The sequence below is a fragment of the Nicotiana tomentosiformis genome, chromosome 1 (genome assembly GCF_000390325.3).
Source record: "Nicotiana tomentosiformis chromosome 1, ASM39032v3, whole genome shotgun sequence".
In the NCBI taxonomy this organism is placed as follows: Eukaryota; Viridiplantae; Streptophyta; class Magnoliopsida; order Solanales; family Solanaceae; genus Nicotiana; species Nicotiana tomentosiformis.
The window spans coordinates 44,956,717-44,984,408 of NC_090812.1; the positions used below are offsets into that span (position 1 = coordinate 44,956,717).

The 27,692-nt window shown below is 42.5% G+C and overlaps 1 non-coding gene and 2 pseudogenes across 1 annotated transcript; 1 reads left to right on the forward strand and 2 right to left on the reverse strand.

The window, feature by feature from the left end:
- The first annotated feature begins 549 nt into the window (after positions 1–549).
- Positions 550–623, forward strand: TRNAM-CAU (transfer RNA methionine (anticodon CAU)). The gene has a single exon. It is a non-coding gene; the product is annotated as a tRNA-Met (tRNA).
- A 5,362-nt stretch (positions 624–5,985) lies between these two features.
- Positions 5,986–14,071, reverse strand: LOC104087309 (uncharacterized; annotated as a pseudogene).
- Positions 14,072–23,440: 9,369 nt separating this feature from the next.
- LOC138904159 (uncharacterized) lies at positions 23,441–24,051 on the reverse strand (annotated as a pseudogene).
- Positions 24,052–27,692: the final 3,641 nt, after the last annotated feature.

Here is a 27,692-nt window from a genome sequence, read left to right on the forward strand (position 1 = left end):
GCAATCGGCTCCAAGCGCGATTCCGATTCTAAATTCAGTTTTCTGTTCTTGAATGAATTTTTTCTAAAGAAAGACCTGCCTATAATAAAGAGGGGCTGGTTCACGGTAATGAATGGTGGTATCGGTCGGGGCAAGCACAACACTCGTTCCCGCAGCCCTTGTTGCAACTGATAGACTCAAAAGTAAGTAGGGCTACCCTACCCTAAGATAAGACGGTTCCCGCCCTCAGGTCGGGGAATAGAGCTTACTGCATCAGATAAAATAGAAATTCCTAGTCCGAATCATGGACCTGGTTCACACTTGAAAGCAACAATTCTTCTTCCAATTTCGTACATCAAATTGTGTATATAAAGAAGAGTTCGTCCTTCTTCAAAGAGATAAAGTCACGCGACGCCTCAAGATAGAGGCTTTGGTCATCGTTAGAATCCCGGGGCAGGCCAAATTACATAAAGAAAGGAGACTTATTTCAAAGTGGTTCAGGTAGCTCAGTTGGACTGAAAATCCTTGTGTGGTTCGAATCCACATCCACTTCACAACAAAGAAAAAGAATGCGGGGTAGAGGAATTGGTCAACTCATCAGGCTCATGACCTGAAGATTACAGGTTCGAATCCTGTCCTCGCCTAATCAGTGGAACATTGTTCACCGGGATAGAAGGCCGGTCCCAACTCATCTAAAAAATGAGCCTAGTGTTCAGTCTTGGTTGGTTCCACCTCTTTGCAGCGTGATGACACCAGTAGCTGTTACGCACAGATGACCATTTCTTAGACTATTGAATTCCAACTTAGATCTCCTCTCCTTACAGTCAAGAGGCTTTCACTCCTTTTACTCTAAACTACTATGTGCCTATTTTCTGCTTTTCACAGTTAAAGTCAAAGGTTTGTTGGTGGCAGAATCGGCATGCCTTCTAATTGTTGTTGACTTTAGGCACACCTGAACTACCCATAGTCATCTATTTACGGGCTTGCACTCAATAGTCAATCAATTCATTTTTTTTCTTTCTATATCATGCTTCAACTATTTGTATATATGTGTGTGAAGTCTAACTAATGTAAAGTGCCTATGAATTAGTTCCAAGAAAGCGGCCATTCACGTCAGGAATAGAGGCCGGTAAGGATATACTTGCTTTTCCTTTTTTACGTCGAGATTGGGTTGGTGTTCTGTGTACTGCTTGTGACGCCTATGCTTTGCAAGCCTACATAGGGTACAAGATCGAAAAAATGCATTGAATGGATGCCCGGACATTGAGAAGGAAGGACGTTTTCAGAGGTGAAAGGCCATGGGGAGATACCGTCTGTGATCCATGGATCTCCGATCGGGAAATTGTATCCAAGCATAGTGGCTAGTCTACGCTCTTTGGACTTTACAAACTTAGCGAACTGAAACATCTTAGTAGCTTAAGGAATGGAAATCAACCGAGATCCCGTTAGTAGTGGCGAGCGAGAGCGGATTGGGGGTTTGAAGAAAAACAAACACGAAGCTTCATTCCTCAGCAAAGTGATCACTTCTTTTTCACCAGGTTTCATTCGATTTGTTATGGATTGGATGATGGAAAAACCAGCAAGCTACGGCTTCAAAGCTTACCTTATTTAGAAAAGGTGAAAGGGCTTTTTTTATAGATGTTAAGGTTGAGTAAGGGGTTGGAGCTTGAAAAGCAAAGCGAGCCGCGCTAGCGTAGCAATGATTTTCAGCAGCAAGCTACGGTCTAACGATCCCCTAACCTAGGTTGGGGCAAAAACTCCAAAATATAAAACATTGGTTAGGGTTCCAAACCTTTCTCTAATAATAAGGTAAGCTTTGAAGCCGCCGCCCTTTAAAGGAGCGGGCACAGTGAAATGTAATTGTTAAAAGATTGGAAGATCTGGCCAAAGAATGTGATAGTGTAACTGTAATTGTGAAAAGATTGGAAGAGCGGGCGCAGTGAACTGTAACTCGGCGTGTTTGAATTCTGATCGCTTTAACGCGAGAAAGGGGGACCACCCTCTAAGCCTAAGTATTCCTCAATGACCGATAGTGTACAAGTACCGTGAGGGTAAGGTGAAAATAACCCTATTTAGGGAGTGTAATCAATCGAACGAGCAGAGCTTAGAGCCTTTACTTTATGTAAAGCGCACTCACTCTAACAGCGTACCTTTTGTATGATGGGTCAGTGAGGAAATGGGGACCGATTTGACCCAAAATCGATCGATCTAGCCATGAGCAGGTTGAAGAGAGCTCTAATAGGACTTGGAGGACCGAACCCACGTATGTGGCAAAATACGGGGATGACTTGTGGCTAAGGGTGAAAGGCCAACCAAGATCGGATATAGCTGGTTTTCCGTGAAATCTATTTCAGTAGAGCGTATGATGTCGATGGCCCGAGGTAGAGCACTCAATGGGTTACGGTGGCCTAATTTTGCCTTACGAACCCCAGGGAAACTCTGAATACAGGCCTAGATCGTTTGTACAGACAGACTTTTTGGGTTCTAAGATCCAAAGTCGAGAGGGAAACACCCTAGATCGTACGCTAAGGTACCTAAGCAATCACTAAGTGGAAAAGGGAGTGATCGAGCAATGATAACCATGAGGTGGGCTTGGAAGCAACCATCCTTTGAAGAAAGCGTAATAGCTCACTGGTCTAGCTCCATGGCACCGAAAATATATCACGGCTCAAGTGATTCACCGAAGCTACGAGACCTTGAAAGCTGCTTTTTCAAGTGTTAGTAGCGGAATGTTCTGTCAATCGGGGAAGGTTTTTGGTGACAAGACCTGGAGATATCAGAAGTGAGAATGCTGACATGAGTAACGAAACATCCTGTGAAAAACACGATCACCTGCCACTGGAAGGTTTTTTGCATTTAATCAATCTACGCAGAGTGAATCGGTCCCTAAGGAACCCCCGAAAGTGTTGTCGTCTGATGGGTACACGAAAGTGACAAAGTTGCTTTGACTACAGAACCATGCCTGTCTGTTGGAGCGAATTGGATGATTGGGCCGAGGGCTGCCCCCTCTTCCCCTCACTCTCCTTTCCCTAATCTGAACCTTGAGTCATCAAAGCCTTTCTGTCTCGGCCTGGCCCGATCGCCGTACGTGACTGGCGCTTCAAAAGGCGAAACTCTCGGTCGTATTTTGGCGACCTATCTTTAGTAGGGGCCTTTAGTCTTTTGATTAGAGTAGGGGTCACGATAGAGCCGAGCGTACCGCCCTGCCATAGTCTCGAGTCTGTTTATAGTCGCGACTGTTGTCATAGTCAACAAGGTTGAAACTTCCAGGAAAAAACTTCGAATTGGGAGGGCGATCCTCCCGCTGAACTGACCGTACCCCAAACCGACATAGGTGACCAAGTAGAGTATACTAGGGCGCTTGATAGAACAATGTCGAAGGAACTCGGCAAAATGACCCCGTAACTTCGGGATAAGGGGTGTTCTCCTACCTTTTGATTAGGAAAGAGGCACATTCCAGGGGGAAGCGATTGTTTATTAAAAACACAGGACTCTGCTAAGTGGTAACACGATGTATAGAGTCTCACACCTGCCCGGTGTTGGAAGGTCGGAAGGAGAATTGTTATATTCTTTGAATGGAAGCCCTGGTAAACGGCAGCAGTAACTCTAACTATCCTAAGGTAGCGAAATTCCTTGCCGCATAAGTAGCAACCTGCATGAATGGTGTAACGACTGCCTCAATATCTCCGACATGGACCCGATGAAATTGTATTCTTCGTGAAGATGCGGAGTACCAACGGCTAGTGGGTAAGACCCCGTGCACCTTAACTATAGCTTCGTAGTGACAACCTTAATCAAATGTGTAGGATAGGTAGGAGGTGTTGACACACAACAACCAATCTTGAAAGACCACTCTTTCATCTAAGGATGCTTAACCGCCGCACCGATCATTTAGGGGGATGCGGGACACTACGAGGTGGGTAGTTTATCTGGGGAGGATGCTTCCTAAAGAGTAACAGAGGTGTGCGAAGGTAGGCTCAAGCTAAGATTCTTCTCGTTAGCGTAATGGTATAAGCCTTCCTGACTGTGAGACCGACTGGTCAAACAGTGATGAAAGTCGGCTATAGTGATCCGGGAGTCCCGTGTGGAAGGGCTCTAGCTCAATGGATCAAAGGTACACTGGGGATAACAGGCTGATGACTCCCAAGATCTCTTATTGTCGGAGTCATTTGGTACCTCGATGTCGACTCATCACATCCTGGAGTTGAAGAAGGTCCCAAGGGTTCGGTTGTTCGTCAATTCAAATGGTACGTGAGTTGGGTTTAGAACGTCATAAGACAGTTTGGTTACTATTTACCGTTGGTGTTAAAAGGAGAACTGTGAGGAGCCAACCCTAGTACGAGAGGACTGGGGTGGGCTAACCTATGGTGTACCGGTTGTTATGCCAATAGTAGTGCCGGGTAGCTAAGTTGGTACGGAAAAACTGATGCGAAGCGGGAAATCCTTCTCTATACAAGTTCTCGGATGAGGTTTTTGAACAAAATTTTGATAGGCGAGAGGTGTATGCACCCCGAGGTATGAAGCAATCTCGTACTAAACGAAATGACTTTCACTTTCCATAACAAAAATGAAAGAAAGTCAACCTATTCTTGAAATTGCGTTCAGTCTCGCTACCTCTTTAGTTGCCGCCCCCTACTTGCTCATTCGCAATTACTACCACAAGAAAGTTTCCCCTATATCTAAAGGGGCTTATGAACTCCACGACTTTCTTATGTTATGGGGTCTCGAAGACTGAATTTAGCTGCCAACCCTAGTCAGCAAGCTGAAAAAATCTCTTAAGAACATGGAGAGCGAGGACTCTTTAACTTGGCAAAATATAGATAAAGAAATGAAAAAATAGGGGGGGGGGGGGGGGGTCGTGGTCTATGCTGAATTTATTTTCTTAGATAGAATGAATGGAAAAGGGGTGCTTGTGTTGTGGTTTTCGTAGTAGGAAGAATTTTATTTTCGAGAAAAGGTCCCCTCCTTCAACATCATGATTGGGTCGACCAGGCCAGATCATGAGTGAATAGAAAACAAAAATGTACATAGCTGTTCTAGCTGAAATACTTTAAATAATTCTACCACTTCTACTAGGAGTAGCCTTTCTAGTGCTAGTTAAATGTAAAGTAATGGGTTTTGTGCAACGTCAAAAGGGTCCTGATGTAGTGGGATCGTTTGGATTGTTACAACCTCTAGCAGATGGTTTGAAATTGATTCTAAAAGAACCTATTTCTCCAAGTAGTGCTAATTTCTCCCTTTTTAGAATGACTCCAGTGGCTACATTTATGTTTAGTCTGGTCGCTCGGGCCGCTGTACCTTTTGATTTTTGTATGGTATTGTCAGACATGAACATAGGGCTACTTTATTTGTTTGCCATATCTTCGCTAGGTGTTTTTGGAATTATTATAGCAGGTTGGTCTAGTAATTAGGGGGCGGCCATTCGGTCGCTTATGATACTAGGACCAATAGGTTCAAAACTGGTTTGTGCCGCAGGTGTTGAATTATCTACTCTACACAGGTGTGGGCTTACAGGACTAGGGATCATAAACCCTTTCTTTCATTTATCAATAGGGCCCTGCCCTGATAGGTCACTTTTCTAGGCTGGGATCGATAAATGGAAGTCATAAAAAAGAAATCTTTCTCTTCGCACCTCAGATCAAGAGGAAGGGTTGCTTGTCAAGCTGGCCTATGTATAATAATAAGAAATTTCTTTCTATTTTATATTATTAAATAATTATAAGAAAAATGGAAAGATTTGCTTTCTTTTAACCGACTCCTTCTTCTTTGTCAACGCTACTAAAGACCTATAGGTTTGCCTACTTTACTTATTTAAGATAATGAGAATGGGTTATTCAAACAAAAAGGAAAAGGTCCTACTTAGTTGACTGACAATGAAAAAGGCTTGCGAAACTAAGTAGGGCCCGAGATCCCCTGCGAATCCGTAAATCTGAGTAGCATGCCGCAACGAAAATATGGTCCCCTATGCATTTCATTTTTTCCTTCAGGGAAAAAAAAGTACCCCCATCATAGTGAACCTCTCCTTGTGATCGGGATGAGGTAGATTCCTCTCAGCCGGGGGGTGGATCGAATTGGAATTTCCTTAGGTAGCCACCAACCTACAGATATTCTTAAACTTCTGTGCTTGGTGAGGAAGAAGCGAACAAAAGTACGCTTGCTTGCTGTCTTGTTCTCTGTCGCGAACTGGGATCGCTTGCCAGCTAGGTCAGGTTTACGCAAGACATTATGAGAACATATTCCCCATATTTTGGGACAAGGGGTGGAACAACCTCTCGATCTACTTACTACAGCCCAGGAAGAAAAATGACATCTAGGCGTTCCCTGTTGCTCTGATCTCCCCTATGCCTATGACGTTATCTGGGCCAAGAGCCATTGTTAGTTGTTGTTTCCATTTGGTTGTTTCTTCCTCATTGTTTATACCAGCAAGACCCAGCCAGATGATGTCTGCCGGTTGGTAGTGAGAGGACTCTTAGTACCTACATACCCAAAAGAAGGCGCTTGTTAAAAAAATAATCATTTGATTTTCTTTCTTGCTCTCGCTTAGTAGCGGGAAATGAGTCTATCTATCAGACGAGCTTTGGTAGATTTCCCCCAACGCAATCAATATAAATTCCACGAGTCCCTTGGTGGATAAGTCCGACGACTCAGCAGTAGTGCGGAATTGAGTTTCTTGTCCGGTGGATCTGATCTATAGTTTGGGGGCAATGCATACCAAAAGGTTCGAAGAAGGAAGGCACAAAAGAGTATATTACCAACCTACCCTTCTGTATAACCTATTCACATTAGTGAAGCGGTTGGATGCATAAGGAAAGTGCACGTTTGTGAGACCTTAGTCGGGATGCATAGGTGAGTCAACCTACGAGCACGAAAGAGCATGGTACCGCTACCCCTCTCTAAGTAAAGGTATGATTCTTAGCCCTGTAGATGACTCCATCTAAAATACAATAGGGACAACCATTTTCGGCTACTCGTTTTGTATCTTGAAGAAAGAGTAGGCTTAAGTAATGTAATAAGGGTGATGTCAATAATAGTTATGCTATTGCCCTACTGATTTAAGGCCTCCGCCCGATCCTGAATGCACATTTTTTCGGGTTCATCTTCAATTGATGTTTTCTTAACCTTTTGAAGACTTTGCATAAATTTTCGATGTGGTCGGTTCTTTCTTTTGAAAAAACTACCAAATAGTCCACGTAAGGCTCGCATATGTTATGTAGGAGGTCGTTGATAATTTGTGTCATCGCTATTTGATACGTTGTACTTTCTTTTTCTTTTTTTGGGCATATCGTAGTAAGGAAAGGAAGTGAGGGCACTGATTCGAATCGAATAGCTGAAACTACTATAACTCATATTTTTCTGCTTAAGAGAAGGCTTCTAGCTCATTTTAAAGCGTTGAAGAGAGATATAGGACATTCTAAAGATAGTTGTTGAGGAAGCATCTGATTTCTAACTACGAGTCCATTTTCAAGCTAACTGAATGCCTATCTGCTGCTAGTTCTTTTCTACTATCTGCTCTTACTGCTCTCGTTGTCGGTGTGACAGTCTGAGTAGACGGTGCTCTCTTTCCGATTGTTTTTGGGGTTCATAACTGGTGCTATTGAATCTGCAGTTAAGGGAATATCACCAGTTCTTGGAATAAGAGCTCTAGGATTTCATGGCTTTGAGGTAGGTTTAGCCTAGCCCTAAGCCTTTTTCAGAATTGAATGCTACTTTGACAGAGCTTCAAGCAATAAGTAGGAAGGCTCTCTTTTCGCCAATGGATTACTTAGTCGGAATAAGAGGGCATAGGTTGATGCGGAATAATCCATTTCTCCCTGTTTCCATCGAAAGGTGTCGAATGAATAGGCACATTTAGAGATGTGGGACTTGAAGGAATAGAATGCCCCGTTAGAATGGGCAGGGACAGTCGATCATTGGCTTAATTTACTGGGAGACTGACGTATCAAAAATTCTCGGTATTTCGTCGTGAAAGTGTCACATTTATATTGTTCTTATTAAATGAAATAGACGAATAGACAAAGGATTCACATGACCGCTCGCTTTGGACAAGATGCCATAGTATAATAAGAAGGCCTTTGTTTGCAAAGATGACTTTCCCGCTTTCCTTTGTGAGGGAGGTTTGTACACATGAATTAATAGTCTAAGTATAAGGACGATGGCATAGAGCATAGAATGAAATTGATGCTTCGAATGCCCAGTTTTTAGGGGTTGTTATAGAAGGAGCTGTGGCACTTTCGGAAGGGGGAATCAGACTAGGCTGTCACTGTTCTAGAAGAGGAAGAGTAGCTGGCACGTTGAACCATGTCTGTCAACGGTGAAAGATAGCCCTAAAGTGAGGTCCCCGGAGGCAGTATTTCTCAACTGTCGATCGATGTTACAATCATTCCTGCTTGACAAAGACTTTTTTATTCAGTCTCCCAATAAACAAAAAAGGATTTATGGTGACACGAAAGTTGTGCTCGACGCTATCTTTCCAATTCCACTGCGTTAAGTGGTCTTTCCCTTTCTTACTTGATGACTACTATGTAAAAAGATAACGACTACTCCCAGACTCTTGTCAATCCATGTTGTCGGGAAAATGAGGCTGTTGCGACCAAACACACTCACGCAAGTATACGCGGTCGTCAAGTAATAAAGTGACTAAAAGTCGGATGTCGAACCCACTAGGACTTATGATTAGCTATTAACTAAATTAGACTATCCTAATTATCTAAACAAGAATTAAATCTAAAAATATTTTATTCTAACTAATTAAATAAGAAAAATATAAATAATAAACTTTGAACAGAGAAAGAGCAGATTTTAATGATATCAATGTAATGAAAACGATCTAGGGTTATGGGCTATCTAACAATCCTATTGTATTCTTCAATTGAATTGACCGACTAATTTATCTAGCTTATTGGTTGACAGGGTTAATGCTCATAAGAATCTGTCGAGTTCTTACTCGCCTATTCAAGCTAACCTAACGCCTATATGTCTATGGAGTTAGAATCAACAAGAACGCATTTATAATTCCTGTAAATCAACCAAGCAAGGCAATTAGGTATATGTCTATCCTAACCACGAATCCGTTCCCCGATGCCCGAGTTCAAGAACTTGCCCTACTCAATCCTATATGCAATATAGAATTCCCACTTTCGAGTTCAATTCTAGATTCGTAGATAATATTCAATTGGTGATCAAGCAATTAAATAATTAAGTGCAAGATTGAATAAATAAACTAATATGATAAATCAAGAAGTCAAAATCAATATCCGAATAACAATAGTCATGAAAGAACCACAACCCTAGAACGTGAAGTTTAGCTCCACATAGACATGGTAGCCAAACAACAAATCATATAAAGAAACATAAAAATTACTAAGTTTGGTGGGAGAAAGATGGAACTTGATGAATTCCGGCCTCCACAGCTTTGTCGTGGCTTTTTTTCCTTTCCAATATGTTAGATAACCTAAAAGAGGCGTTTTTAGCTTATATATTGCGTACAAAAGTCGTGGGCCAAAGCTCTCCTATTCCTAGTCCAAATCGGCTTCAGGGATTGATGCTAAGGTGGATGCAACGCATCCACCTTGTCCTCCATTTCAATTTTTGCCTGCGAAGGTGGATGCGACGCATCCACCTTGTCCTCTATTTCTCAGCTTTGCATGCGAGGGTGGACGCGACGCATCCAGCCTTCTCTTCTACTTCCCAGTTTCGCACGCGATGGCGAACGCTATGGCCCAACTTCACTGCTAAGGTTGCATGCAGGATGATGTTTTCCTAGGTTGGATGCGACGCATCCAACCCTTCTTCCTCTGGCTAAACCACCTTTTCTTCATATTTTGCACTCCGAACACCTTAAATCGTCACACATAACTTAATTAGTCATCAAACCAATAATTACACCATGTTGGGCGTTTTAAAGATTAAATAACATCAAGAAGTGGTTAAAACATGGGCAAAGTAACATCAACACATATCGAAATATGCCAAACATCACTACCCCACACTTAAACCTTTGTTCGTCCTCGAACAAACCATCACTATAGTAAACAAAATAAAATTAAGCTCTTATCATTCAAAGCACACTACATCTATGACCATGGTTATTTGCTACAATTTGGCTCTAGACTATGCATCAACACACTTCCCTTTTCTTATGCCCTTCTTTAAACATATTCGAACAAAGACAACATGCTCACAACAATCCTAACCTCAAAAACCGACTCAATGTCACAATGCACTCATGGCTTGAACAACCAACATCATAGAGAAGTCTAATAACGTTACCTATCCCTCGTGAAACCATGTGCCCTCACAACAAAAGCAGAGAGAGTAAAATCAATCCACACATTCGAATCTCATGCTCACAAAGAAAATCGCTCACTCTCACAAAAGAAGTCACATGCATGTAGTTGGTACCATAGGCTTGCCCTTAATGTAAATCTCTACTAATGTAAGCTCGCTCGATCTAAAATCAATTAGGACTTTTTCATGGTTGTAATGTGGGCTAAGGGACGGGTAGGATATATTTAAGGAATAGTGACTCACCCTCCTAAGCACTTTAACACATCATCAAATAACTTAAGCGCGAATTCTTCAACACCCTTTCAATTTCACCAATAATATCACTCCAAACAATATTTCCTCTTTCTTTAAGCACTACTTTAATTCATACCCACTAGCAAGAACAAGACAACAATTTATTCATTTATATTTTTCTTTCTTTTTTTTTTTTTTTCACTTTCCGCTAGTGGTGTATTATTTTACAAAATAAGTGCACCCTTCTTTCTTTCATTGGTTCCACTCAAAAGTCACCCCACACTTAGTCCCTTCTTACTTCTTTTAGCGCTCATCTAACAATTAAAGTGCTTTAAGAGGTAAAAGGATCAAAACAATGTCAATTAAGAATAAAAAGGGTATAGGCTTGTAATGTGGGTACCAAATAAAAGGTCTACAGGCTCAAAAGGGTTAACTAGGGATAGATTTTATTTGTGATAAGCAATAAGCTCAAAAAGATCAAAGAAAGCCTAAAATCATTTTTCAAACCGAGCATCACCTAAAATTTCGCTTCAACTCACATACTGGGCAAGTTCTAGACACAAGTACACTACATGGACTACACAAAAACCTTACCACACATGGCACATGACTCATTAAGGACGGTCACATTCCGACTCTCAAACAATGCAAGTATTCACGGAGCAACGAGATATTAAGCATTAAGCGCAAAGTGAACACAAGTCAAGAAAATGAGAAATAGGCGCCACAAAACATGCTATCCATTTTAACAAGGCATCATCAATAATTTCAGAGTGAGAAGGGAAGATATTACATATGTAAAAGCCTAAATATGCCATTATCAACCAAGTCAAGGTCACCTAGGTTCATCATTCTTCCTCCTTTTATTCCCTACATTCCTACTCTACTCTAAAAAGAAAACAAAATTACCCGGTTCAAACTACATCCCATGGAAAAGAACCGAGGCACAAAGAAAAACCACAGGGGATTATTACTATCTACAAAGATACTATATATATATATATATATATATATATATATATATATTTTTATTTTTATTTTTATTTTTTTTTATTTTTTTTTTTTGATAATGATAAACTGATAGATAAACTGATAGTTACTCCATATAGATGAATTTACTGCTATTTTATGCCATTAATCCAGTGAATATTTTAGTACATTCATCCATACATCAAAACATGAATCACCCCCACCCCACACTTAGGACTGTGCGTTGTCCCCAACGCACACAAACAAGGTAAAGTAGGGTGAGAAGAACTCCCTCAAGTCAAGGTGGAGGGCTCATCCGCAGTCTGTGGAGGAGCATCTGCATCCATAGCATTCCTATCATCAACAACTGGTGCGGATTCTGTATCAGGTGTTACAGCGACCTCAGTAGGCCTGTTGAGTGGAGCCTCAGTGACTATGGGAGGAACAGGAGTGGATGGTCCGGCAGTGGATGATGCAATCAGCTGGGAGATGTCTGTACCTGCACATTGAACCAGAGCTCTGAGGAGTAATGATATCTCCTTCATCATCGTGGCCTGCTCGGTCTGAACTCGGCTTAGATCCGCACGAGTCTGTCTCAACTCATCCCTGGTGGCACTCAACTCGACACGAGTCGCTATCAGCTCAGCCCTGTTCTCTTGCATATCTGCTTGCATATGCTCAAATAATTGTTGAATGGTGAGCTTAGAAGACCTTCCTTGTTCGGCTCTAGAACATGAGTGACATCATATGGTCCTGGAGCTTTAGCCTCAATGTCGTCATTCTCCTTGTCCCATAGTACTCCCATCTCTGTTAAAAAAGCCGTTAGGGTATTAGCAAAGAACAGCCTCCACTTGTAATTCATCCTGGTTCGCTGCATTTGATCATGCATGATGGCTCCGAAGTTGAAGTGGTATCCCCTCTAATAAAGCATATAATACGAGTGCGCGGTAACGAGGGACATCAGTTTTATGTTGGCATGGCAGCAGGCGGTTACAAATGAAATTTAGAGCCACACGTGCTAACGCACTCATGAATTCCTTGGCTATAGAGTGGTACTCCATACTCCCATGCTTCCATTCTGCATCCTTCCTGGTAGGGCATAGGACAGACTTAATGTGTGCATAATCTGGTGTTTTGCATATGGAGTCAAACCTGTCTGTAAGTGTGTGTGGCACCCTTAAGAAGTTATTCAGAGCTTCAGCTGACACATTAATATCTACCCCTCTTACTCGCACAATGTTTCCCCTTGCGTGACGCCAATTGGCGTAGAGCTCTCTAACAATGGTGAGGTTGGCTTTGCCGTGACCTTTCAGAATGGGTCCCCATTTTTGCACCTCTCGAATTGACTTTAGAAACTCTGAGTACTTTGTCTTAAGTGGTCCGATGTTTATCGGCTTTTCCGGAATATACTTCTTTGAAACCAGTATCTTCTTATAGGCTCGGAATGCCTTCTCATTAACAAAGTATTTCTCCCAATCAACTCGGTCTATGGGTTCACCCTCGTCTTCATCACTCATGTTGACCTGTAGGTGGTCATTGTCCGAATCGGAATCGGATTCAAATTCTGTAGTAATCTTCTCCTTCCCTTTATCAGTCGGATCACTCATTTTCGAAGCTTTTCTTTGGTATGTCACAGGCTCTCTTATCTCTATTCCTTTGCTTGGTGTAATACCCTTCTTCACTGTCCTCCTGACTAATGGTTCCTCCTCCTCTTGCTCTGAATCATCACTTAACTGCCTAGGCAGCAGTTCCATTTCCTTCTCCGTCCGCTTCCTTTTTTCTGTGGATTTGGACCGCCCGCTGCCCTTCCGGTAGGCTTTTTGGGCGGTTGCTTGTTACCATCTTTGTCTTGTTGCTTGGATGGTTTACTCACTGCTGTCATTTTACGAATCTAAGTACCTGCAATGCAAAGAATTCAACAATTAGCAGATGAAACAGCGAAGTTCAGCTTGAAAGCAATTGCAACAGCTTGCAGACTTCAATTTATTCGTAAAGTCATGCCATTCACTACTTCATGGAATTGTAGCTCATGACTTTCAGCAAGTATGTGATAACTCTCTTCAAAAATTCAATTTCACATAGCCCCTCACTCGACCCCACACTTATTCTCAAGCATACACCAATGTTGCTCGGTTACTCAGACTTCACCGACGCCTAAATTTTCCTCAGGGACAATTCGTCGAACATGTGGTATGCAACAAGTGTGCCTAGTTCATTCTATCAGTTGAGCAATGCAACTACCCTCCCAAAGTTTGACGAGATGAAGGGAATTATAGTTTATCATCTCGCAACCATTACAACGACCAAGAACGACAGCCCTAAAAAATTTTGAAATTGCAAAACCTACTTGTTGCTACCATTGAGGGAGGGAAGAGAGAAGAATTAGGAGAGAAGCCAACGGAAGAACGAAGAGGATGATGCATACCTGTCGTGTTTGTATGCATTACAATTTCGATTAAAGAATTCTGTTCTGCGTTCGTAGGCGTCGCCAAAAAGAGACGAGTGGATGCGTCGCAAGAAGAGTTTTTAACGAATTCGTTATCTTAAGATGTGTTAAAATATATATTACTTACCTGTGCGTGCGAGCTTTGACGCGACGCATCCCCTTGTCTTCCTTCAAAAATTTTCGGACGCGACACGGGCGCGATAGGCAGACTTCACTGCCTTGAGCAATTGGCCCGTCAAAAAAAATTTTTTTTTTTTTTGCTGAGGGGGACGCGACGCATCCGCCTCGTTTTCTCATATCTGGGGAACTTTTTATTTATTTTTTTCTTTATTTTTTATTTTTATTTTTATTTTTTTTAAGATCTATGTCCTACAAAAAAAAATAAAAATAAAAATAAAAATAAACTAACTAACTTGGGTGGCCTCCCAAGAAGCGCCTGATTTAACGTCGCGGCACGACGCAACATGTTCTTCATGCCTCCACTAAATCCATTGTGGTCTTGTGACGTGCAATGTCACCACCCCAATAGTGTTTTACTCTTTGGCCATTTACCAAGAATGTCGTATTGGACCCCTTATCACACAATTCTATCGCACCATGAGGTTTCACACTAACCACTTCAAACGGACCCGACCATCGAGATTTAAGCTTTCCTGGAAAAAGCTTTAGCCTTGAATTAAACAGTAGAATTTCTTGACCTGGTTCAAACTCACGATGTTGGATATGCTTATCATGCCATCTTTTGGTCTTCTCTTTATACAATTTGGCATTTTCATACGCATGCAATCGAAACTCATCAAGCTCGTTGAGTTGTAGCAATCTCTTCTCACCGGCCAAGTCCATCTCCATATTTAGCTTTTTAATCGCCCAATATGCTTTGTGTTCAAGCTCGACGGGCAGATGGCAGGCCTTCCCATAAACCAACCTGTACGGAGAAGTGCCTATTGGGGTCTTGTACGCAGTGCGATATGCCCATAATGCGTCATCCAGCTTCCCGGCCCAGTCCTTTCTATTCATACTTACTGTCTTTTCCAAAATCTGCTTGACCTCTCTGTTGGAAACTTCTACTTGACCACTCGTTTGGGGATGATAGGCAGTGGAAACTTTGTGCTTGACTCCGTATTTTGCAAGAATATTATTCAGCAGTTTGTTACAAAAGTGAGTTCCCCCGTCGCTTATCAACACTCTTGGGGTCCCAAAACGTGTGAAGATGTGCTTCTTTACAAAGCCTACCACAACCTTTGCGTCGTTAGTAGGAAGAGCTATGGCCTCTACCCACTTAGAAACATAGTCGACCGCCACCAAGATGTATCTGTGTCCGTTAGAATATGGGAATGGTCCCATAAAATCAATCCCCCAAACATCAAAAAGTTCTACCGCCAGTATATTTTGCAAGGGCATCTCGTGCTTCCTCGTGATAGTTCCAGTTCTTTGGCATCTATCACAATTTTTAACGAAGGCATGTGCATCCTTAAACAATTTTGGCCAATAAAAACCTGATTGTAGCACTTTTTGGGCGGTTCTATCCCCGCCGTGATGACCTCCATATGGTGACGCATGGCAGTCATGTAGTATAGCCTTCATCTCTTCCTCAGGAACACACCTTCTCACCAACTGATCTGCACACTGCCTATATAGGAATGGCTCATCCCACACGTAGAACCTTACATCATGTAGGAATCTTCTTCTATTGTCAGCTGTCCATTCTAGTGGCGTCACCCCACTTGCGATAAAATTCACATAATCTGCATACCATGGGGCTTCACCTGAGGTGATTGCTAATATTTGCTCATCCGGAAATGTTTCTTTAATTGACCCTCCTTCAGCTACATGGTCCCGACTTTCTAATCTGGACAAATGATCGGCCACTTGATTTTCTGTCCCTTTTCGATCTCGGATCTCTAAGTCAAATTCTTGCAAGAGGAGGACCCAACGAATCAGCCTCGGCTTGGCATCTTTCTTTTCAAATAGGTATCTGATAGCTGAATGATCTGTGCAGACGATGACTTTGGTTCCCACTAGATAGGATCTGAACTTGTCAAACGCCCACACCACTACAAGCAACTCCTTTTCAGTCACTGTATAATTCATCTGAGCTGGATTCATAGTTTTGCTTGCATAATAAATGGAGTGAAAGATTTTATCCCTCCTTTGCCCCAACACCGCTCCAATTGCTATGTCACTTGCATCGCACATCAACTCAAATGGTTGTGCCCAATCGGGGCCAATGATAATTGGTGCAGTCACCAATCTTCCCTTCAGCTCCTCAAATGCTTTCAGACATGCATTATCAAACTTGAAGGTAACATCTTTCTCTAGAAGCCTGCACAAAGGGGAAGAAATTTTCGAAAAATCTTTAATGAAACGACGATAAAAACCTGCATGACCCAAGAAACTGCGAATGCCTTTGATGGATGTCGGCGGGGGCAATTTTTCAATCGTCTCCACCTTTGCTTTATCCACCTGTAGACCATCTTTTGAAACCTTGTGCCCCAAAACTATACCTTCACGTACCATGAAATGGCACTTTTCCCAGTTTAGCACCAAGTTCGTCTCTTCACACCTAGCTAGCACTTTATCAAGGTTCATCAAACAACTATCAAAAGAACATCCAAACACAGAAAAATCGTCCATGAATACTTCTACAAATCTTTCAACCATGTCAGTGAAAATAGCCATCATACACCTTTGAAAAGTCGCAGGTGCATTACAAAGACCGAAGGGCATTCTCTTGAACGCATACGTGCCATAAGGACATGTAAATGTAGTTTTCTCTTGGTCTTCTGGGGCTATAGCAATCTGATTATACCCCGAATAACCGTCCAGGAAACAGTAGTATTCCTGGCCAGCTAATCTATCAAGCATTTGGTCAATAAAAGGAAGGGGAAAGTGGTCTTTCCGGGTGGCATTGTTCAGTTTTCTGTAATCTATGCAAATTCTCCATCCAGTTACAGTTCTTGTAGGAATTAAGTCATTATTTTCATTAACTACTACGGTTATCCCCCTTTCTTCGGCACACATTGAACGGGGCTTACCCATTTACTATCAGAGATTGGAAATACAATACCTGCATCAAGCCACTTAATCACTTCTTTTCTTACCACTTCTTTCATGATTGGATTTAGTCGGCATTAGTGTTCTACACTTGGCTTGTGTCCGTCCTCCATGAGGATTTTGTGCATGCAGAAAGCTGGACTAATGCCTTTAATGTCAGACATTGTCCACCCAATTGCTCGCTTGTGCTCACGTAGCACCCTTAATAGCTTTTCTTCCTGTAATTTAGACAAGTGAGCAGAAATAATAACAGGTAAAGTGTCAGAACTTCCCAAATAAGCATATTGAAGGTGAGGGGGTAGGGGTTTAAGTTCCAAATTTGGAGCTTTTTCAATTGACGGCTTTGGTGGGGGGCCACTTGGCCTATTCAGGGGCTCAAACGGGATTATTCCTTGCATGTAACCACATGATGTATCTAGGATATGCATCATCTCCTCAACCTCATCATCCATCTCCAAGCTATCAAACATCATGATTGCTTTTTCTAAACAGTCGTCTAGATATACACTCGTGTCAAGAAGTTTCTCATCCACCTCCATCACAGATATCATAGAGAGCTCCTCATAGTGGCGGGGAAGTTGGATTGCTTTGTAGACATTGAAGACTGCTTCCTCGTTGTCCACTCTCATAATCATTTTCCCTTCTCTCACTTTAATTATTGCATCGCCAGTAGCCAAGAGAGGTCGTCCCAATATGATTGGAACTTGTTCATCAGCCTCGAAGTCTAGAATAATGAAGTCAGCTGGGAAGATGAATTTTCCAATTTGCAGCAGCACATCTTCAATCACTCCTTCGGGGTAGGCTATGGACCTATCAGCTAATTGCAACATCACGGTGGTTGGTCTCGGAGCTCCCAGACCTAATTGCTTAAACAAGGATAAAGGCATCAGATTTATGCTTGCACCCAAATCACACAGAGCACGTCCCACGTCAATATTACCGATTTGTACTGGAATGGTGAAGCTGCCAGGATCCTTAAGCTTTTGGGGAAGCTTGTTTTGGACCCTTGATGTGCACTCCTCAGTAAGTGCAACCGTCTCGAACTCAGTCAATTTCCTCTTATGAGCCACTATGTCTTTTATGTACTTAGCGTACTTTGGAATTTCACGAAGTACATCCACTAATGGAATATTTAATTGAACCTGACTCAACATGGAGAGAAATTTGTTGAACATGCGATCGTCATTCCTTTTCTGCAATCTTTGGGGGAAAGGTGGTGGTGGCCTTGTAACCTCCATTCGCTCTGAACTTGCATCATCTTCCTTTGACTCTTGTGTTGCCTTAGGTGTCAACTCCCCCCAGGTATAGGTTTTTCTTTTATCTTCCTTGGCACTTCCTCTAGTTCCCTCCCGTTTCTAAGTGTAACTGCATTAATTTGAGGGTTCTTCTCTGTATCACTGGGAAGTGAGCCTGTAGGTCTAGTATTTTGGTTTGCTGCTAACTGCCCCATTTGCCTCTCAAGATTTCTGAAATCGGTCCTGAGCTGTTGATTGTCTAGTAACAACTTTTTCAGCAAGTCATTCGTACTTTCTTCCATTTGTTGGGGTGGCTTCTGAGGTTGAGTAAAATTCCCTTGAGGCCTATACTGATTCTGTTGACTTCCGCCCCATGAGAAGTTAGGATGATTCCTCCAGTTTGGGTTGTAAGTGTTCCCATATTGCGCATGTTGATTCATAGGACCTCTGTTTTGTTGCCCCACATAGTATATAGATTCAGGATTCGCGGGGCACATGTCAATCATATGACTGTCTCCGCATAGTTCGCAACAAATAGACATCTGTTGTACATGTTGCATTTGTTGTGTTGTCATTCTATTCATCTGATTTGCCAATTTTGCTATATCGGCTCTCATGGCGGAAAAGTCATCAAGCTCAATCAAACCGGCGGCCTTCTGTTTAATTCCCCTTCGTGAATCCCCCTCTCCTTGCCAATTATGGTCATTAGCAGTGAAATTATTTAGCAAGAGTTGTATTTCACTATACGGTCTTGCCATGCAACTACCCCCACAAGCTGAGTCAAGATTCATCTTTGATGCTTCATCTAACCCATCAACAAAAGTGTGACCCAATACCTCATCAGTTTGACAATGATGCGGGCAGTCTCTGAGTAGCTTCTTGTATCTTTCCCAAGCTTGACGAAGTGTCTCGCCATCCCGTTGTTGGAACCCAAGAATTTGGCTCCTCAGCGACTTTGTCTTCTTAGTTGGGAAAAACTTGATCAGGAATTTCCTTGCTAGATCATCCCAAGTGTGGATAGAGTTCGCGGGCTCCTTTTGCAACCATTCTTTAGCTTCCCCCAACAGTGAAAAAGGGAATAGTGTCAGCCTGACATAGTCCTTGGAGACGTTCGGATAATTGTAAGTGTCCGTGATTTCCAAGAAGTTCTGAATATGCCTCTGCGGGTCCTCATGAGATAGACCCACATATTGTCCTGTGGACTGAATCAGCTGTACCATGTACTGTTTGAGTTCAAAATGCCCAGTGATATCAGGCTTCACAATAGCCTGAGTCATATTCGCAAGATTGGGCCTTGCGGCTTCAATTACCGGACGCTCTTCATTGCCTGCCATATCTATTGGCTGTGGTTGGACTGCGATGTCCAACTCTCTTTCTATTCTCGTTCTAGCTTCGTGTTCCCTTCTCACTCTATGTAGTGTTCGTTCGATTTCTGGATCAAGAGGAATGAGGTTGTTTGCACTTCTACTCCTCTGCATTCGAGAGAAGACCCTGCGTTGACACAACCCAGGCAAACTGAAAATTAAAACTTGAAAACAAATATCTAATAAAAGCTTAACTTAGTCACGTAGCTAATTTTTAAGTCCCCGGCAACGGCGCCAAAAACTTGTTGCGACCAAACACACTCACGCAAGTATACGCGGTCGTCAAGTAATAAAGTGACTAAAAGTCGGATGTCGAACCCACTAGGACTTATGATTAGCTATTAACTAAATTAGACTATCCTAATTATCTAAACAAGAATTAAATCTAAAAATATTTTATTCTAACTAATTAAATAAGAAAAATATAAATAATAAACTTTGAACAGAGAAAGAGCAGATTTTAATGATATCAATGTAATGAAAATGATCTAGGGTTATGGGCTATCTAACAATCCTATTGTATTCTTCAATTGAATTGACCGACTAATTTATCTAGCTTATTGGTTGACAGGGTTAATGCTCATAAGAATCTGTCGAGTTCTTACTCTCCTATCCAAGCTAACCTAACGCCTATATGTCTATGGAGTTAGAATCAACAAGAACGCATTTATAATTCCTGTAAATCAACCAAGCAAGGCAATTAGGTATATGTCTATCCTAACCACGAATCCGTTCCCCGATGCCCGAGTTCAAGAACTTGCCCTACTCAATCCTATATGCAATATAGAATTCCCACTTTCGAGTTCAATTCTAGATTCGTAGATAATATTCAATTGGTGATCAAGCAATTAAATAATTAAGTGCAAGATTGAATAAATAAACTAATATGATAAATCAAGAAGTCAAAATCAATATCCGAATAACAATAGTCATGAAAGAACCACAACCCTAGAACGTGAAGTTTAGCTCCACATAGACATGGTAGCCAAACAACAAATCATATAAAGAAACATAAAAATTACTAAGTTTGGTGGGAGAAAGATGGAACTTGATGAATTCCGGCCTCCACAGCTTTGTCGTGGCTTTTTTTCCTTTCCAATATGTTAGATAACCTAAAAGAGGCGTTTTTAGCTTATATATTGCGTACAAAAGTCGTGGGCCAAAGCTCTCCTATTCCTAGTCCAAATCGGCTTCAGGGATTGATGCTAAGGTGGATGCGATGCATCCACCTTGTCCTCCATTTCAATTTTTGCCTGCGAAGGTGGATGCGACGCATCCACCTTGTCCTCTATTTCTCAGCTTTGCATGCGAGGGTGGACGCGACGCATCCAGCCTTCTCTTCTACTTCCCAGTTTCGCACGCGATGGCGAACGCTATGGCCCAACTTCACTGCTAAGGTTGCATGCAGGATGATGTTTTCCTAGGTTGGATGCGACGCATCCAACCCTTCTTCCTCTGGCTAAACCACCTTTTCTTCATATTTTGCACTCCGAACACCTTAAATCGTCACACATAACTTAATTAGTCATCAAACCAATAATTACACCATGTTGGGCGTTTTAAAGATTAAATAACATCAAGAAGTGGTTAAAACATGGGCAAAGTAACATCAACACATATCGAAATATGCCAAACATCAGAGGCTCTTATAGCTTTACCTACACGGAAAGGGAAAGATCAAAGGCGAGGTGGGAAATGCCCCGCACAAACTCTCTGATCAAGTTTTCTTTTTCCTATCACAGGCAGCTAGCAAAGCCGTGTTTGATTGTCGAGTACATGCTCCATTACAGCTTCGTTCATGCGCCAATCAATTGACAGTGAAGTAGAGAAGGAAGAGTTTTGATCACCGTGTGGGTAGTCTCTATTAGAGTTTCCGTTTCATGTGTACTAAAAAGGAAGGAAGACTGGTGCGACTATAGTAATACCAAGCATACGAGCAAAGGACTTTACCTACCTCATAATGACGAATGAAAGAAGATCATAGCAGATTATAGGACAAGCGATAGCGATTCAATTCTTGCTCTTCCTATCCCATACCATAAACGGACACCTTTGATTCATCGACATTGGCGCTAAAGGCTCTACCCCCACCCACCAGCCCTTTATGGAGTAAGCGGACCAAGAGAAAAAATTCCCCGATATAATAAAGAAAGTAAGAAGGGTTCCAAACCATTAAAACAGAAAGCACTAAAGACTGTTATGACGTGAAAGAAATGATTACAGTCAAGCACAAGATTCAAAGCTGGAATCTTCCTACTCTTGTTAGTTGGGACAGAGCATCCTATCTCGTTGATTCTCTTTTCCCACCGCCTCGAGCTCTCTCTTTAAGGGTGGATACACAAGAAATTCACTATGAAAATTGACATGACACAATCCCTAAAGAATATGATGTGCCCGACCTTGCTTCTCTTGATCCCCACCTACCTCCGGTAGAGGAAGTTCAATATCAATATCTATACCAGAGATTGCTTTTAGCTTTATCTTTTCAGAGACAGGAGAATTCCTTCTGTACTTACAAGAACGCTACTTAGGGAGAAGAATCTCTTGACTCAGAAGCACCTGAATCTATTATTTCTGTGTCCCACATCCGCCTATGTTAAAGCATCCGCCCATTACTCAGTGAAAGGAAATGCTACTCAGGGATCAAAAAAGAAAGTCGGTGCCTCGTCAGAAAGACTTGGTTCGTAGAGTAGAGGCCTTTCCCCAAGATATTGGTTTTAAGCTCCTGTTGGTGACTTTTCGTCTTACGAGACGGCATGGTAATTGATCGAGTGCGCTTTCCTTTATCCTACTCCCACTTCAGGAAGGGAAGTGCTAAAGGCGGGCATGATCGACTGAAAAGAGAGGAAAGCTTCTTCACTTTTGGCACGGGCGCGGACTCCGCGGTCTCTAGGTCACCGAGGTTCCTTTTCTTATGCCTCTTAAGATCCACTATCTCTATGATTTGATCCTTCGCGTATCGGCCCCATACTTATTTGATCTCCCTTTATCCTAACATAAGAAAGTGACACAGGCTTGGCCAGCTTTTTTCAAACTTGATGGTCAAGTTCCCTGCTACTTCCGTAAATAGGCCTTGGATTATCCTAACAGTCGTGTACCTAGAAGAACTTTTGTTTTCAACCGCCAAATGGTAAAGGAAGGCGCCATCCCTCATTTCTCTCATAATCACAATAGCCGTAATGTTGAATAGTTGAGTTAGACGGGGGACAACGTTCGAACTATCAAAGAGGTCCGCTACCAAAGAATTAGAAGTTATAACATTCATAAAAGAAAGAAAAAACCAATATAGGAACTTCAGCTAAGAAAGAATAAGAATAAGAAGAATTGCGTAAGTAAGGTAGTCGCTTCTTTTTTTTCGGTATACCGCTCTGCGAGCAGAGCGAATGAACATAAATCTTTACGAATATCAAGAATATCCTTCGCCCCTTATCTCCTCATCTTCCTATTTATAAGCCACAACTTACTTCGACGCTTTAAATTTCCCATAGAATCTTCGGAGCTTTCCTAGCCACTATAATTTTCTTTTTTTATCTTCTTTGTCTGAAAATTGGTTTGATCTATTTCATTCAGGCCCCACTTGAAAAGGTTGGGTTCTCTGTGGGGCGTCGATCCCTCGCCTTATTTTGTAGTAGGGCGATTGGATGGGAGGGGGAGCTTGGGCCCTAGAGAATCCACGTACCGCCACGGGAGGGAATTCCTTGGAGAAACTCCATACCCTTCTTTCAGATCTAGAATCGAGGGGAGTCAATTCTAAGTCCTTCTCTCAATTATAAGGGAAGGTACCCTTGCGAAGGGGTGGGGATGAACACTCTACCACATAATGGAGTGGATATCTAGGACTACTAAAATGGAGATCGTGTACAAAAACAATCCTATATTTGATGTCGATTCATCCACACTTCCATTCCTTGTAGAGGAAGGCTAACTACTTGCTGGCTGGGAGCTGCATGAGCGGTAACGTCCACGTATGGCTCCGTGAGAAGGACGGTGGACAGAAATGGCCTTGTTGTACCTCACTCTCGTCTTCAATGGGGTCTGCTCTTTCTTTTTGGGAGAGTATGCCAATATGATCTTAATGAAGTGCAGGGCTTTGCATCTGACATTTGTTGGGCTTCTCTTTTCGGGAGCCTGCACCCCGGTGCTTTTGTGCAATAAACCCCTACGGCCGAAGACTAGTGGTAGGTGGTCCTGTGGAGCTTTCAGAAAAGGGTAGTCTTGTGTGTAAGCACAACAATGAACCGCGGCAAACCCTCAGACGATCTATCTAAGATTATGGAGGGATCCTCAGCAGTGGTGACCCTTTCACTCTTCCACGGACTGATACATGTACCGAATGCTCATACGAGAAAGTTGACTCCTGGGTCTGGAACCTGGGGGGTTGCTCCGAGAAATCCTTTCTTTCTCGTCCACTCAGGGGGGTGTGGACACACCTGCGTGGATTACAGGTGACAATTACAAGAACTGAGGGGAAGTTAACAATCATTCAGGGATGGATGTAGACCTATCGGGAAGGGATAATCATTTCGGTCCTGGGAGAAGTGGCGACCATTCTCAAGAACCAAAAATACTGAGCTGAGGGAAGCCCTATGAGTCACTGAAATGATGCCAGGAGTGCCCTTTTTCTATCAATAGAGGGAGAAAAAAATGGGTTTTGCTCCCCTTTACAATATGAAGAAAGAAATAAGGGTCGAAGTTTAGACCGCTCACAGTAGTTCTACCTATAGAAAGGATCATGAAAGAGGCAATCAGAATGATACTCGAATCCATTTACGATCTCTAGTTTCCATAAACATCGCACTTCCGCTCGGGCCGAGGCTTCCACTCCATCCTAAGACTGATCAAAGAAGAGTGGGGAACCTCTCCCTGGTTTTTGGAATTCGACATCAGGAAGTGTTTTCACACCATCGACCGACATCGACTTATCCCAATCTTAAAGGAACAGATCAACGATCCCAAGTTCTTTTACACCATTCAGAAAGTCTTTTCTGCCGGACGACTCGTAGGAGATGAGAAAGGCCCTTACTCCATCCCATACAGTGTATTACTATCGACCCTACCAGGTACCATCTACCTACACAAGCTCGATTAGGAGATAGGGAGGATCCGCCAGAAGTACAAAATTTCGATTTTTCAGAGAATAAGATCGGTTATATTAAGAACAAGTCGTATTGATGACCAAGAAAAGTCTTCCGAATAAGCAAGCTTCAACGCTCCCCAAGAAAACAAAGCCATCATTGTGGGGAGGTTAAAGAGCATCCAACGCAAAGCGGCCTTTAATTTCCTTGTTTCGTCGTGGCACACCCCCCCTCCCACAAGCACCCCCCGGCTTAGGGGGACCAGAAAATGCCTTTCGTTTTCCACCTTTCGTCGGCCCTAGACTCCTTACTTAATAAGCCCTTGAGCCTCCTTTGTGCTGCCTTCTTCATAGAAGCCGCCGTGTTTACCCGGAAGTCCAAATTCTATGGTAGAGAATGCTGTAATAATAATTGGGCCTTCAGAAACTTTTTTAAGTATTGCAAGAGAAACGGTCCGCTGATAGAGCTGGGCGGGGAGGCGATACTTGTTATCAGGTCAGAGAGAGGCCTGACCCGTAAGTTGGGCCCCTTCAAATCCTATTACTTAATAAAGATTTGTTACGCGCGATATGCCGAGGACTTATTACTAGGAATCGTGGGTTCCATCGAGCTTCTCATACAAATACAAAAACGTATCACCCACTTCCTACAATCTGGCTTGAACCTTTGGGTAGACTCTACAGGATCAACAACCATTGCTGCATGGAGTACGGTAGAATTCCTTGGTACGGTCATTCGGTAAGTCCCTCCAAGGGCAACTCCCACACAATTCTTGCGAGAGCTGGAGAAGCGTCTACGGGTAAAGCACTGTATCCATATAACTGCTTGCCACATATGCTCCGCCATCCATTCAAAGTTTAGGAACCTAGGTAATAGTATCCCGATCAAAGAGCTGACGAAGGGAATGAGCGGAACATGGAGTCTACTGGACGCGGTTCAACTAGCGGAGACTCTTGGAACAGCTAGAGTAAGAAGTCCCCACAGCTCAGGTCGGAGCAAGGGAGATCTCGCTGTTGCATAGCTTAGTTCGAAGCAAGGTTCCATCAAACGTTCAATAGGTAGTCTTACGATCGGGCACTCATGCCCCGACATTGTCATTGTATACTCCCGCGGGTCGGAAGGTGGCGGGGAAAGGAAGGGGACACTGGGCGAGATCTATCAGCAGCGAATTCCCCAAACAAATAGAGGCACCTATCAAAAAGATACTTCAAAGGCTTCGGGATCGAGGTTTCATTAGCCGAAGAAGACCCTGGCCAACCACGTGGCCTGCTTGATAATCGTCAGTGACAGAGACATCCTAAATTGGTCCGCGGGCATCGCGATAAGTCCTTTGTCCTACTACAGGTGCTGCGACAACCTTTACCAATTTCGAACGATTGTCGACCACCAGATCCGTTGGTCTGCAATATTCACCCCGGCCCACAAGCACAAATCCTCGGCATGGAATATAATCTTAAAGTACTCCAAAGACTTAAATATAATCAATCAAGAAGGTGGTAAGACCCTTGCAGCGTTCCCCAATAGCATAGAGCTTGGGAAGCTCGGATCCGGTCAAGATCCGAATAACAATGAGCACTCAACTACTAGTAAAAACGGAGAAAGTTGACTTTGAGAAAGAAGGTGCTTATTGCCGTATTATTAGTAATTAAGCTTGTTTTATATCTACTCAATAAAGGTGAAAGATCACTCCTAAAACCAAGCTTTCTCTTATATACGATACCATACCACATAATTTCATTTGCCTTCATGCTTAAGGCACTAGTTCGGATGGAAACCCTGATCACGCAGGTGGCCTAGCTAAAATAGCTACCCGTCAGAAATAGCTGCATTCTACTGCAGGCTACTATAGAGGCATATAATTTTTCGAGTGTTAAGAAAGATATTGAGTCTAAAGTGGACATGCTTGCTCACTGGCTAGACCGGGTTGTCTGTACCTTTGCTAACTACTCTGCCTGTAAGGAAGCTTGAAAGAGGCAATTCTCTGATCTATGACCCCAAAAGAAAGATAGTCTTTTTCCGTGCGTTGGAACTGAAAAGGGCTATTCATCAATAGTCTTCCTCGCTTCTTACCTCTTATCTTATTGTAGCAGATAATCGGAGAGAGAAAAGTCTTCCTATCAATTCCTTTTGAATAAGGCTAGGCTCCTTCAAGCCTTTGAAACTATTGAAAAGAGAATCTTTGTTTTAAGGATGGTTTTTTTCTCCACTAACAACCAAGACGCATGAAAGCGGTTTCCAGCACTACTGGGCAGAAAGACATGATGGCATGAAACTCGATTATGTACGCTGATTGTTCGTCCACTTCAAATGCTCAAAACAGACCATTTTCCGCGTGAAATAACAAGGATTGGTTAGGTTACATAGGGAATCCCAAGCAAAGCAGTCTACGCAATTTTCGGGTTCCGTAGTAAGAAAGAAAGGGACCTCTCACTCAATTCAATAACATGTTCTAGGGCATATTATTATAATAATAATGTTTGCATTTGACTAGGATTTTTGGACATTCCATGATTAAACTTTCGAGATGCCACCTTGTTTATAAATATAAAAAAAGTCTTTTCAATTCCATTTGACTCGGGGCGTGAGGGACCCTCCAACAGAAACCTCCCTCAGTGCCCTACTATTCATAAGCAATACTGATTGTTGAGAGACTGATTTATGAAAGCCCTGTGAGGCCTCAACCGACAGCGTTGCTTCATTCTACGGCGGTTTTCAAGCTAGCACCCGTTTCAGCATATCATTTTGCTCGTTTCCAAAAAATAAAAGAGGCGTTATTTTTTATTATCCAGTTCTATATCGAAAACGAGCAGTTGATCCCACATAAGCAACATAGGATTTGTTGAGGGTTCAACTGGAATTGTAAGAAGTGAGGTAAATTGCCTTTCTTCCAGCCGCATATGCCTCCTCTGCCTACGCCAATGGTGATGAACTCACTATGGCTATTCAACGTCAAACTCATAGTTTTTCTTACTACATAGGTGGGTAAACGAAGCCCCAATATTGATTTGTCAAACCCCAACCCCCTTATTAGTAGCCGAAGTAAAGGCCA